Here is a 13,713-nt window from a genome sequence, read left to right on the forward strand (position 1 = left end):
GAACCTCATAATGGATGAATTGGCCGTGGCTCAGTGCTAGTATTTTGTTAAGCATCTTGTGTGCATCCCTGCCATGTATTTTGTTGTCATGTTTGGTGGCTGTAGCATGTTCGTTGCATTGCATTTAGATGCCTACTTGCTGTAAATCGCAGACCGGTGTCATATCTTAAAACGCTTGCCATTTCCAAACCGTAACTCCGATTCCAATGATCTTTATATCGTTTTCAAGCGATTTCATCCATCTTTCCAGTGGCACCCTTGGAATTCCAAGTTGAGGCCAGGTTCATGCATTTCCTGTCATATCTTGCATTTTGCATCCCGCATCGCATTCCATATAGCATATCATCATTTCATCATATTGCTTTCTTGCACGTGGTTGATTGTATCCTTGTTGCTTGTTTGTCTTGTTTGGGTAGAGCCGGGAGACGAGTTCGCTACCGAGGAGCCCGTTGAGTTTGCTTGTGAGGATCCAGTCAACTCTGACAACTGTGCAGGCAAGATGATCATACCCTCGAAATCACTACTATCTTTGCTATGCTAGTTTGCTCGCTCTTGCTATGCCAATGCTACGATGCCTACATTTTGCTTGTCAGCCTCCCAATTGCCATGTCAAACCTCTAACCCACCATTGTCCTAGCAAACCGTTGATTGGCTATGTTACCGCTTTGGCTCAGCCCCTCTTATAGCGTTGCTAGTTGCAGGTGAAGATTGGAGGCCGTTCCTTGTTGGAACATCTTTTATTTACTTGTTGGGATATCATTATATTGCCTATGTTATCTTAATGCATCTATATACTTGGTAAAGGGTGGAAGGCTCGGCCTCTCGCCTAGTGTTTTGTTCCACTCTTGCCGCCCTAGTTTCCGTCATATCGGTGTTATGTTCCCGGATTTTGCGTTCCTTACGCGGTTGGGTTATAATGGGAACCCCTTGATAGTTCGCCTTGATTAAAGCTTTTCCAGCAATGCCCAACCTTGGTCTTACCATTTGCCACCTAGCCTTTTCTTTCCCTTGGGTTCTGCAGACTCAAGGGTCATCTTATTTTAACCCCCCCGGGCCAGTGCTCCTCTGAGTGTTGTCCAAACTAGAGTCCTGTGCAGCGCCCCCTCGGGGAAACTCGAGGTTTGGTTTTAGTTGTATGGAGCGCTCATCTGAGTGTGCCCTGAGAAAGAGATATGTGCAGCTCCTATCGGGATTTGTCGGCACATTCGGGCGGTGTTGCTGGTCTTGTTTTAACCTGTCGAAATTGTCTTGTTGTACCGGGTTACGAGTCTGATCGGTGTGTCTCGGGTGGAGGTCTATTCCTTCGTTGACCGTGAGAGCTTGTCATGGCTAAGTTGGGACTCCCCTGCAGGGATTGAACTTTCGAAAGCCGTGCCCGCGGTTATGGGCAGATGGGAATTTGTTAATGTCCGGTTGTAGATAACTAAACCTTAATTAATTAAAATGAATCAACTGAGTGTGTTGCCGTGATGGCCTCTTCTCGGCGGAGTCCGGGAAGTGGACACGGTGTTGGAGTAATGCTTGCGCAGGTTGTTCCTCTAGATTCTCGCTCGCGCTTTGCCTCCTCTTCTCGCTCTCTTTTGCGAATAAGATAGCCACCACATATGCTAGTCGCTTGCTGCAGCTCCACATATACTTGCCTTACCCTTCCTATAAGCTTAAATAGTCTTGATCGCGAGGGTGCGAGATTGCTGAGTCCCTGTGGCTCACAGATACTATAATTCCAGATGCAGGTCCAGGTGATTTCGCTCCAGGTGACGAGTACGAGCTCAAGTGGGAGTTCGACGAGGACTCTCAGCGTTATTATGTTTCCTTTCCCGACGATCAGTAGTGGTGCCTAGTTGGGGTTATCGATTCAGGGCCTTGTCGCATGTTGGGGTTTTTTCTATTTTGGCACCGTAGTCGGGCCATGAGTGTTGTATGATGGATGTTATTTATGTACTTTGATGTGACGTGGCGAGTGTAAGCCAACTATGTTATTCCCCCCTTTTATTATGTATTACATGGGATGTTGTAATGATTGCCTGACTTGCGACATTGCTTTCAATGCGGTTATGTCTCTAAGTCGTGCCTCGACACGTGGGAGCTATAGCCGCATCGAGGGCGTTACACAAGTCAAGTGACAGTAAATTTCAGCACACTATATAAATTTTTCCTTACCAAATTCCACCTACCAAAGGCGCTTCACTCCCCGGCAACGGCGCCAGAAAAGAGTCTTCATGACCCACAAGTATAGGGGATCTATCGTAGTCCTTTCAATAAGTAAGAGTGTCGAACCCAACGAGGAGCAGAAGGAAATGATAAGCGGTTTTCAACAAGGTATTCTCTGCAAGCACTGAAATATAGGTAACAGATAGTTTTGTGATAAGATAATTTGTAACGAGCAACAAGTAACAAAAGTGAATAAAGTGTAGCAAGGTGTCCCAATCGTTTTTGTAGCAAAGGACAAGCCTAGACAAATTCTTATATAGAGAAAAGCGCTCCCGAGGACACATGGGAATATCGTCAAGCTAGGTTTCATCATGATCATATGATTCGCGTTCGGTACTTTGATAATCTGATATGTGGGTGGACCGGTGCTTGGGTGCCATCCTTACTTGGACAAGCATCCCACTTATGATTAACCTCTATTGCAAGCATCCGCAACTACAACAAAAGTATTAAGGTAAACCTAACCATAGCATGAAACATATGGATCCAAATCAGCCCCTTACGAAGCAACGCATAAACTAGGGTTTAAGCTTCTGTCACTCTAGCAACCCATCATCTACTTATTACTTCCCAATGCCTTCCCCTAGGCCCAAATAATGGTAAAGTGTCATGTAGTCGATGTTCACATAAAACCACTAGAGGATAGACAACATACATCTCATCAAAATATCGAACGAATACCAAATTCACATGACTACTAATAGCAAGACTTCTCCCATGTCCTCAGGAACAAACATAACTACTCACAAAGCATATTCATGTTCATAATCAGAGGGGTATTAATGTGCATATAGAATCTGAACATATAGCAACCCACAGGTACCAATCCTAGACTTGGAGACAAGAATTGGATACAAGAGATGAACTAGGGTTTGAGAGGAGATGGTGCTAGTGAAGATGATGATGGAGATTGACCCCCTCCCGACGAGAGGATCGTTGGTGATGACCATGGCGATGATTTCCCCCTCCCGGAGGGAAGTTTCCCCAGCAGAACAGCTCCGCCAGAGCCCAAGATTGGTTCCGCCAAGGTTCCGCCTCGTGGCGGCGGAGTCTCGTCCCGAAAGCTTGCTTATGATTTTTTCCTCAACGAAAGACTCCATATAGCAGAAGATGGGCATCGGAGGGCCACCAGGGGGCCCATGAGGTAGGGGGCGCGCCCAGAGGGGTAGGGCACGCCCCCCACCCTCGTGGCCAGGGTGTGGCCCCCCTCTGGAACTTCTTGCGCTCAGTATTTTTTATATATTCTGGAAATGACTTCCGTGAAGTTTTAGGACTTTTGGAGCTGTGCAGAATAGGTCTCTAATATTTGCTCATTTTCGAGCCCAGAATCCTAGCTGCCGGCATTCTCCATCTTTATGTAAACCTTGTAAAATAAGAGAGAATAGGCATAAGTATTGTGACATAACGTGTAATAACAGCCCATAATACAATAAATATCGATATAAAAGCATGATGCAAAATGGACGTATCATTCGGCGCCGGTGACCTGCTGCTGAAGAGAAGACAGCTCGGCACGTGCGGAAGCCAGCTCGGCTTGCACTGAAGACAGGGCGGCTACAGCGGCTTTCTCGCGACGTTCGGCTTCGTCCATCCCTGGCCTGAGGGCCTTGGTCCTGCCCACAGCCTCGGCTTCCACAAGCTTCAACTTCAAGTCGTACCTGCCCACAAGGTCCGCGCGAGCCTCGGCCGCTCGGTGATCGACTTCCTCCTGGGCCTTGGCCTCACGCGCGCCGACAGCGTCCTCAGCTTGGGTAACCTGGCGCTCCCTTGTCTCCAACCGCTCGAGCTCAAGGCCGCGCTCTGCGGCTTCCAGCGCCAGCGCCTCCTCGCGCCTCAGGATCTCTTACTCCTCGACAGGCGTCCCCCTCATCGATGCTAAGGCGGCCTTGCACGCCTCTACTTGCTGCTCCAGGGAAGCACTCCAGGCTTGAAGCTCCCACGTGCGCTTCTCGTTGATCTTGCGATGTCGATCAGCTTCCCGAGCTTCTTCCAAAGAGCGGGCGCAAGCTTCGAGCAAGGTTGCGAGAGACGCCTCGGCCTTCGCATTATCAACCTCGCGTTGGTGGCGCCCGAGGTTGATGGCCACCTTCAGCTTATGCCACTCCTCCACCAGTCGAAGACCCTCGGTCTCGAGGTGCGCATCTACATCCGCGAGCTCTCCGCCAAGCCGGTTCATCGTGCCCATCGCCTCCCGGAAGAGCTCGTGGCGGACGATGCTCCTTTCGTGCGCAGCTTTGAGCGCACAGCCGGCTCCGTCCTCCACGGTAGGGGCCGTCGACGGGACCTGAAGCGGCTCGCCCTTTTCCTGCAGGGTGCTGGGGGCTGGCGCCCCTCCGGACGCCAACTGGGCTTCAGCAGGAGCCCGGTTGGGGAGGCTCACTGCTCGAAGAAGGGACCAAGACCGAAGCCATCCAGTCGCCGTCCATAACCAGAGGAGGAGACCTTGGCACGCTCATCACACCCCCGACGAGGCCACGAAGAAGAGACGGCGGGAGCGTGGGCTCAAGGCATCACCGGTGCACCTGCCTCTCTGGCCGACCCTGTAACGGGGGCAGCGTGCCGGCTTGGGATGCTTAGGGCCAGCGGAAGACTCGAGGCAGGAGGAGGTTGTGTCACCAGGGGCCCCATGGCCTTGGCAGATGGGATCCTGGAAAACCACCGTCAGGAAGGAAAGCGGCACGCGAGGAATTATAGAGATAAGGTACTTACTCATCTACAGTGATGTACTTCCTATGTTTCAACGACCGGACGGCGCCACTGCTGCAGCTCGGATACCCCTTCCTCTTTCGGAGCACCTTGAAGTCCACGCAGAACCGGCCCAAGCGTTGCACGTGACGACCAGCGCGGTGCACGACTGGCGAAGCACCCAAGGAGACGACCTCAGGAGCGCCATGCTGAGGAAAGCTATCGGGCTACGCCTCGCGACGACCTGCCGAGGCCTCAGGAGCTTCGGCCGCAGGAATAGCGGACTGTGTCACCTCCTCAGCTGCCGTCCCAGGGCAGGAATCACGGGTTCCCGAGGATGACGCCTCGGGAGCCCCAGGCAGCATCGACACCTCGGCACCCACACCTCCGGCCTCCAGCGGTGCTTGCCCCGCTGTGTCCACCCCTGGGGCCTCCTTGGACGAGCACGGGGCTTAGTCAAGTAGAGCTCGGCGCCGGTAGCAGGAAGAGGAACCACAATGACGGGGTTCTCACGGGGCCCCATGAGGCCAATTGGGCGGAGCCCGCACTCATCGAAGGAGGGCATCTGCCCCGCGAACTCCACCCTGTTCGAGTAGTCGTACAAGCAACAACCCGCTTGCGGCAAGTCACCCGGCGAGCGGTCACCGGCCAATACCTCGAGCACCGTCATTCGTGCCTCGGTCGGAAGCCCCGACGCCTGAAGCCTCATGCGATCCTGGTCGCCGGTTAGGGCCCACATCGGCTGGGAATGGCGCTGGAGTGGGGCGATGCGGGTGTCGGAGGAACTCCTTCATCACCTTGGGCGCAGTCACGTCGAGATCCTTCAGCCTTCTCAGCCGGAGCCATACGAAGGCGAGATGGGAACCCGTGAGCTCCTCGTGACCCCAGCCGAAGCTGGGGACGGCGGGCGACGATGGAAGCGAGAGCAGGGGGCTGAGTACTCCGACATCGACATACACTCACCGCATCCAAAACTCGCCCGTGGACTGCGGGAGATCAAAATCAATCTCCGAGCCGGCCGTCGCCGCCACGGCCTGGAAACTCACGCACCCAGAGCACTGCCAGGGGTTGGTCAGGTGCAGTGAGAAGAAATGGCGCAAGAGGGCCACAGAAGGGGCAATGCCCACCATGGCCTCGCAGACAAAGGAGAAGATGGTGAGAAGGGCGACAGATTGGGGATCAAGATGCAGCATATGGATCTGGTAATGAGAAAGCACGGCATCGAAGAAGGCGGAGAAGGGGGGAACCAGGCCAACCCACAGAGCGTCGACGAAGAATGGGACCTCGGTGGCCGTCCTATCAATGGAGACTCGAGACGCAGGCCAGGCCACCGTCCCTCCCCATTCGTTGAAGCTGGTAGCAAGTGCAAGGCGGACCTTGTCCATGGCCTCCCGATTGAGCACCCGCGATCGGCCGACGGCGGGCTCGACGACCGGAGCTGAGTTGGCTGAGGACAGGGGCTTCTTCCCTTTCTCCGTCTGGTTCGGCGCCATGGTAATTAGGGCAGAACTCAAGTTAGATTGGAAGAGAAACCAGAGGTATGAGGAAGCGAAGAAGTCGGGGAGTGCGTTGCCAGCAACAGGGAGGTAACTGTGTAGGATGTCGTGGCCGCCTAGCCAGGCAGATTTCAAGGCTGCATGGGGAAGAGGGCCACAGGCTATTGGGGCCCGCGGCACTCCGCGCTTGCCCTTTGGCTTCGCCTCGAAGCCAAGCCCGAGCGCGCCTTGGGCCCGGGGGCTACTGTCAGCGTTCTGGGAATGGGGGTCCCCAGACTTGCCTGCCTACGGCCCGCGGCGTGGCTCCTGCAGCGGCCCAGTATGGCCCATCTTCACCAGCAAACACACAAGACCCTCGCAAGTGGCCAAGCCTCGCAAGGTGGACAATGCAAGACCTCCTCAGGGGCGGCCTCACCAGGCTGGCTCGCAAGGGGCGGAGAGATCAAGGCAAGGCAAACCTCGTGAGGTTCCAATGACGTAAGCCATGACGATCAAGACCAGGCGGGCGCCAGCAAGCGCAGTTTCCTCGCTTCCTCTTTGGTGCTAAGGAGGCAAGCGCAGTCGAGGAGTTCTAAGGCATCAGGCAAAGGTTTACATATCGGTGCAACAAGACCAAGACTATCAAGACGGCAAGACGGAGGTCACCGTGGAGCCCAAGACGCCGTCACCACCAGAGCCTTTGGCAGGCGAAGGCTACTTTTGTTAGGATAACTTATACTAGTTGTCTCCCTTTGAATTTGGCCGTTGTGGGATCCCTTCCCGCTCAATATTTGGGAAGAGGGCCAGGGCCTCTATAAATAGGACTAGCCACCACCATAGTAGGGAAAACGGGTCTGGAGGGGAGAGAGGATCCAGATCTTCCTCAAACACACAAGCTCACCAACCACAAGAACAACTCTCCTCAGGAGGCTGTTCTTCCCTTGTAACTGTTCATCCACAGCCCAAGAGGCAATCCACCACACCACACTGGAGTAGGGTATTACACCGCAACGGTGGCCCGAACCAGTATAAATCTTGTGTCTCGTGTTCTTTGGGTTCGTCGAAGCTAGGTCGGGAGATCGTTGAGTGTGCGAGCTAGAGAGGGGGGAGATCTTCATGTGCACCCCAGTGTTCGAACCTCAAGGGTTTTGCCGGAACCTGAAATCCGACAGCATTGCATAAACCAAAAGGCATACGTCAATAAGCAAAGGTACCGAAAGGGCAAGTAAAAGTGGTCTTCTCCTGATCATCTTTTGACACAGGTATTTGAGAAAACCACAATAACCATCTAGAAAGCAAAAATGTGTATGTTTGGATAGTCTTTCTAGCATTTGATCAATAAAAGGTAGAGGGTAATGATCTTTTCTAGTAGCTTTGTTTAATTTGCGGGAATCAATTACCATTCTATAACCTGTAACAATTCTTTGTGGAATCAATACATTCTTATCATTAGGAACAATAGTAATACCTCCCTTCTTAGGGACACAGTGAAAGGGACTTACCCATCTACTATTAGCAATAGGATAAATTATATCTACCTCCAGAAGCTTTAGTATTTCATTTCTTACCACTTCTTTCATCTTAGGATTTAGCCGCCGTTGGTGATCAACAACTGGTTTAGCATCATGCTCCAAATTAATTTTGTGCTGACATAGAGTGGGACTAATGCCCTTAAGATCATCAAAAGTATATCCAATAGCAGCACGGTGCTTCTTCAGAGTTTTCAATAATTTATTTTCTTCATGCTCTGAAAGGTTAGCACTAATAATATCAGGAAATATCTTATTTTCATCGAGATAAGCATATTTCAAAGTATCGGGTAATTATTTAAGCTCAAACACGGGATCACCCTTGGGTGGAGGAGGATCCCCAGGGATTTCAATAGGCAAATTGAGTTTCAAAACAGGCCCTCGATTAAAGAATATTTCATCTATTTCCCTTCTTTCATTCATAAACATGTCATTTTCATGGTCTAGCAAATATTGTTCTAAAGGATTGGTAAGAGGCACGGCAATAGAAGCAAGACCAATAATTTCATCCTTACTAGTCAATTCTTTATCATGGGGTTGTCTACGAAATTTAGAGAAATTAAAATCATGAGACATATCCCCTAAACCAACAGTAACAATATCTTTCTCGCAGTCTATCTTAGCATTAACAACATTCAAGAAAGGTCTACCGAATATAATGGGACAAAAATCATCTTGTGGGGAAGCAGGAACAAGAAAATCAGCAGGATCTTTTATTTTCACACACAAGACTTCAACATCTCTAACAATCCCAATTGGTGATATAGTATCTCTATTGGCAAGCTTAATAGTAACACCAATATCTTCTACCTCAACAGGTGCAATATCATTCATAATTTCTTCAAACAAGGTATAAGGGATTACACTCACACTAGCACCCACATCACATAAGCCATGGTAACAATGATCTCCAATTTTAACAGAAACAACAGGCATGCCAACGACGGGTCTATGTTTATCTTTAATATCGGGTTTAGCAATCCTAGCAGCTTCATCACAGAAATAAATAACATGCCCATCAATATTATCAACCAAGAGATCTTTAACCATAACAATACTAGGTTCAACTTTAATTTGCTCAGGGGGTGTAGGTGTTCTAGTATAACTCTTACGAACCATAGTTGAAGCTTTAGCATGATCCTTCATTCTAATAGGAAAATGTGGTTTCTCAATATAAGCAGTAGGAACAATAGGATCAACATTATAAGTAATAGCTTCTTCTTCAACTTTAATAGGTTCTACTACTTTCACTTCAATGAGAGGATGATATTTAACCCACTTCTCCTTAGGGAGATCAACATGAGTATCAAAAGATTCATAGAAAGAAGCTACTATCTCAGAGTCAAGTCCATATTTAGTGCTAAAATCACCAAAAACATCGGTATCCATAAAATATTTAACACAATCAAACTTAAGGTTTATACCTGACTCCTTACCTTCTTGAGTTCCCAATCTTCAGAGTTGCGTTTAATTATTTCCAATAAATCCATTTGAATTCAATATCCTTCTTCATAAAAGAACCAATACAAGAAGTATCGAGCAGGGATCGATCATTATGAGAAAGTCGAGCATTAAAATTCTGGATAATAAATTCATGATCATCATTTGCTTCTCTCTGGTTGGTGTAGGCATCACAGGAATGGTTTTCTTTGATGTTCTACTTTCCAATTCGAGAAAAGGTACAACTTCCTCATCAAGTTCTACTTTCCTCCCACTTACTTCTTTCGAGAGAAACTCCTTCTCTAGAAATGACCCATTCTTAGGAACAAAGATCTTGCCTTTGGATCTATGGTACAAGGTATACCCAATAGTTTCTTTAGGGTATCGTATGAAGACACACTTCATCTCTTTGGGTTCAAGCTTATCAGGCTGAAGCCTTTTGACATAAGCGTCACATCCCCAAACTTTAAGAAACAACAACTTAGGTTTCTTGCCAAACAATAGCTCATATGGTTTCGTCTCAATGGATTTTGATGGCACCCTGTTTAACGTGAATGCGGCTGTCTCTAATGCATAACCCCAAAACGATAGCGGCAAATCGGTAAGATACATCATAGAATGCACCATATCTAATTAAGTACGGTTACGACGTTCAGACGCACCATTACGTTGTGGTGTTCCAGGTGGCGTGAGTTGTGAAACAATTCCACATTGTCTTAAATGAAGGCCAAAGTCATAACTCAAATTTTCACCTCCATGATCAGATCGTAGAAACTTTATTTTCTTGTTACAATGATTCTCCACTTCACTCTGAAATTCTTTGAACTTTTCAAATGTTCAGACTTGTGTTTCATCAAATAGATATACCCATACCTACTCAAATCATCTTTGAAAGTTAGGAAATAACAATACCCGCCGCGTGCTTCAACACTCATCGGACCACATCATCGGTATGTATTATTTCAAATAAGTCATTAGCTTGCTCCATTGTTCCGGAGAATGGAGTTTTAGTCATCTTATCCATGAGACATGGTTCGCAAGTATCAAATGAGTCATAATCAAGTGATAACAAAAGTTCATCCGCATGGAGTTTCTTCATGTGCTTTACACCAATATGACCTAAACGGCAGTGCCACAAGTATGTTGCACTATCATTATCAACTTTGCATCTTTTGGCACCAATATTATGAATATGTGTATCACTACGATCGAGATTCGACAATAATATACCATTCACTAAGGGTGCATGACCATAAAAGATGTTACTCATATAAATAGAACAACCATTATTCTTTGACTTAAATGAATAACTGTCTTGCAGTAAACAAGATCCAGATACAACATTCATGCTCAACATTGCCAGCAAATAACAATTATTGAGGTCTAAAACTGTTGGCGTCCTGGGAACGAGGGTACCCAGACTTGCCTGCCTGCGGCCCACGGCGTGGCTCCGTCGACGGCCCAGTATGGACCAACTTCATCTACAACAACCCAAGTCCCTCTCGAGGGGCCAAGCCTTGCAAGGCGGACGACACCAAGACCTCCCTGGGGGCGACCTCACCAGGCTGGCTCCCTAGGGGCGGAGATATCAATGCAAGGTGCACCTCGTGAGGCTCACATGACGTGGGCCATGACGGCCGAGGCCAGGCGGGCACCAGCGGGCGCAGTGTACCAGTTTCCTCTTTGGTGCCAAGGAGGCAAGCACAGGCGCGGAGTCCCGAGGAATCAAGAAAAGGTTTCCATATCGGTGCAACAAGATCAAGACCGCCAGGATGGAAGGACGGAGGTCATCGTGGAGCCCACCATGGCATCACCACCATAGGCTTTAGCAGGCGAAGAACATTTTTTCAGGATAACTTGTACTAGTTGTCTCCCTTTGAAATTGGCCGTTGTGGGATCCCTTCCCGTCTATATTTGGGAAGGGGGGCAAGGCCACTATAAATAGGACCTAGCCACCACCATAGAGGGGGACGGATCATTTAGTTCACCCTCTCACCCACCAGCTCATCAAGCTCAAGAACACCTCACCTCCCGAGGTTGTTCTACGACTGTACTAGTTCATCCTCAGCCCCTCGAGGCAATCCACCACAAAGCTAGAGTAGGGTATTACACCGCAAGGTGGCCCGAACCAGGATAAACTGCTGTGTCTCTCGTTCGTTGGGTTCGTCGAGCTAGGCCGTGGGATCGGGTCGTAGGAAGATTGATGAGGATGAGTTCTTCGCACGCACCCCGGTGTTCGAACCTCTCAAGGGTCTGCGGAACCCCGAATCCGACATTTGGTGCGCCATGTAGGGGTGCGTCGAAGCTCCGCCTCTCCGTCCGCTCTGCCTCTTCGTCCACCCCGTCTTTTTGTCCACCTCATCTCTTCGTTCGGCTCTCATGGCGGGCGCCGCCCCTCCGGCTGGATCGACGGGCGCGCGGAGGCGCGGAGGGCCTCCGAGCCTTCACCCCTGCCTTACGACGAGTGCAGTGGCCCCCCAAGTTCAGGCTGGACCTGCCACCCCGATATGACGGCGTGGTGGATCCGGCGGGCTTCCTCCAAGCGTATGAGGAGGCCGCCTGGGCGGCAGGCGGTGATGAGAAGGTCATGGCAAACTGGCTTCACATGGCCCTCGCGGGCGTGCCGCACACCTGGCTTCTCAATCTGCCAGGATCTTTGGTGGCCTCCTGGGAGGAGTTACGCGGCCTCCTCATCGCGCGGTTTGCGGCACCGGCGCCTGACACCGTCGCAGCACTCCTGGGTGGCTCGCAGGCACCGCCCTCGGACCACCATGTCAAGCAGTTCTTTCGCCAAGCGGATGCTGCATGCGTGCAGCGGGGAGCTCCTCCGGGATGGGTGGCACCCGAGGCCAACCTCGCCTTCGACTCAAGGGACCATCCTGTGACCACCGCGGGCGCAGGCGCTCTCCCGATGCTCTGCACCCCCACCATATGCAACGTAGCGGTAACCAAGACCCTCATCGAGGGCGGGGAAGGCCTCAATGTACTCTCCGTGGAAGCTTTCGGCTTGCTTCACGTGTCACATGGTCGACTCCGCCCCGCCAAGCCGTTCTCCGGGGTCGTCGATGGCTCCACCAGCCCCCTGGGGCAAAACTGCCTCCCTGTCACCTTTGGCACCCGCGACAACTACCGCACCAAGCTCATCGACTTTGACATCGCCCGCATCAGCCTCCCGTACAATGCCATCCTCGGGTACCCGACCCTAGCCAAGTTCATGGCAGCAACTCACCCTGCCTACAACCTCATGAAGATGCCAGGAAGCAGTGGCGTCCTCACTATGGTCGAAGACACAAGGAGGCACTGGCGGCTCTCGAGCTTGCCTTCAAGGCCGCGGCTGCCACGCGGCCAGAGCAGGAAGGAGCCCTGGGGGCTCCGGGGGCTGCGCCAGCAAAAAAGAAGCAGTTGTTCTCTCAAGACCGGGACAAGACGAAGCAGGTGCCGGTTGACAAAGATGGGGCATCAGGATCCACCTTCACCATAGGTGCCAACCTTGCCCCAGACCAAGAAAAGGCACTGGTCGATTTCTTGCACGCGAACAAGGAGGTGTTCGCATGGGAGCCCAAGGACCTGGCTGGATTCCCAAGGGGGGTGATCGAGCACCACCTGAATGTGTGCCCCAATGTACGCCCAGTGAAGCAGAGGGCGCGATGGCAGTCCACAGAGAAGCAGTCATTCATCGTCCAAGAAACCCGCAAGATGCAAGACGCTGGTGTCATTCGGGAGGTGCGATACCTAGAATGGCTGGCAAACACGGTCGTCGTCCCCAAGAAAGGAGGGAAGGAACACATGTGCGTCGCTTTCACCAACCTCAACAAGGCTTGCCCTCAAGACCCCTTTCCGCTACCGTGCATCGACCAGATCATTGACTCCACTGCCGAGTGCGACCTGTTGTGCTTCTTGGATGCATTCTAAGGGTATCACCAAATCAAGATGGTGGTACAGGACATCGAGAAGACGGCCTTCCTGACCCCGTGCGGGGTGTACTACTACACATGCATGCCCTTTGGGCTGCGTAACATCGGTGCAACCTTCCAGCGGCTGATGCACATCGCTCTGGGCCAAAAGCTCGGGAGGAACGCTGAGGCCTACGTCGACGACATAGTGGTGAAGTATCGGGAGGCAAGGACCCTCATCGAGGACCTGGAAGAGACGTTCACCAGCCTGCGCAAGGTCGACCTGCGGCTCATTCTGGAGAAATGTGTGTTCGGCGTCCCCTTCGGCAAGATGTTGGGCTTTCTTGTGTCACATAGGGGAATCGAGGGAAAACTCAGAGAAGGTCAAGGCAATAGAGAGGATGAGTCTACCGTAGACTCTTAAGGAAATGCAAAAGCTGGCGGGTTGTGTGACCTCGCTAGGGACCTTCATCTCCAAGC

Source organism: Triticum urartu, chromosome 6 (assembly GCF_003073215.2).
Source record: "Triticum urartu cultivar G1812 chromosome 6, Tu2.1, whole genome shotgun sequence".
In the NCBI taxonomy this organism is placed as follows: domain Eukaryota; kingdom Viridiplantae; phylum Streptophyta; class Magnoliopsida; order Poales; family Poaceae; genus Triticum; species Triticum urartu.